The 1222-nt window shown below is 38.2% G+C and overlaps 1 long non-coding RNA gene across 1 annotated transcript in view; it reads right to left on the bottom strand.

The window, feature by feature from the left end:
- Positions 1–7: 7 nt before the first annotated feature.
- Positions 8–1222, bottom strand: part of LOC121813599 — an 8092-nt gene continuing 6877 nt past the window's right edge. Inside the window, exon 3 of the long non-coding RNA XR_006053781.1 lies at positions 8–188. This is a non-coding gene — a long non-coding RNA (uncharacterized LOC121813599). The remainder of the gene's footprint in view (positions 189–1222) is intronic.

Raw genomic sequence — 1222 nt, 5'->3', positions numbered from 1 at the left:
AAACTGCTGCTGGACAAAACTGCAGGAATATAAGTGCACAGGTCTGTGATCATTGGGAGGATGACAGCATCACATATGTCCATGTTTACCTCTGTGTGCTGAGAGATGCTGAGCTTTGAGTCCACTGCAAGAAGTGTCTGCATCAGCTTCTGAATGAATTCAGTCTTCTCTATCTCAGATTTGATCATCTGTCAGAAAGAAACACAGACAGACAGATGTTGATGTTTCTGCACTTTGTTGGTTAAAGTGAAAAAAACTATTGACGTTTCACACTGTGAGCAACATGTTTCCAACCATTGTGTCCCCTTACTCAATCTGTTTGGTGTCTTTTTAATGATACAGACTGTACAGAGTAATTCATAAAGAAAGTAAATTATTTTATTTACAGTCACAAACACAAGAAAACTATCAATCCATTCTCTACTGCTTATCCTTCCCAGGGTCGAGGGGGGGCTGGAGCCTATCCCAGCTGTGTGAGTGTGAATGGTTGTCTGTCTCTATGTGTTAGCCTTTTGTAAATAAATACAGACCCTGGAGAGGTCAGGTGTCTATCACAGGGCTAACACTGTATAAAAGGCTCTGAGATTTTATGTTCCTGAAATATTGTTCTGAGTGAGGTTATGGGAAATGACGTAAGCATAAGTTTGATGTGCTGTGCTGCTGCTCCAGAGGGAGAGAGGGTACTTCTGGGTCACTTTTTGGTTATTGCCTCATGATGTAAGCTGTGTTCCTGTTTGCAATCCTTCACAGTGATACTCCAAGTGTTAAGTCAATGCCTGAAAGTAAGTTACCTTAAATATGTTTATTTGCAAACTCCAGTTTTACTGTGGCTTGAATTACTTTCTACTGAGTTATAACCAATGTTCCCTCTAATTTTTCATATGTCTAAACAAACACACAAAGTCCCTGAGCGATCCCTTGGACCACTGTAAGCAACATTGAACATGTGCACTGTGGTCACGCCGGCATCGGATCCATCCAAGTTACATGGTTTATTAAAATATAAACAGCATTTACATTTATGTTAGACTACTTTTAATTAAGGGCTAATTTAATTAACCCACTTACAATGAAAATTAAAAAAACAAATCTTGTTCATGACCTGTGTAGTATGTTAACACTATTGGAAGTAAAAAATAACTTGAACTACAACTTTGAAAACACAACTTTCTTATTTTCCACCCTAATTTACGAATAAATTCTTTACAAATCCTACCATGTG

This window comes from Haplochromis burtoni, unplaced genomic scaffold (genome assembly GCF_018398535.1).
Source record: "Haplochromis burtoni strain Fernald_Lab_line unplaced genomic scaffold, NCSU_Asbu1 Contig_2004, whole genome shotgun sequence".
Taxonomy (NCBI): domain Eukaryota; kingdom Metazoa; phylum Chordata; class Actinopteri; order Cichliformes; family Cichlidae; genus Haplochromis; species Haplochromis burtoni.
This window is presented reverse-complemented; position numbering and strand designations above follow the sequence as displayed.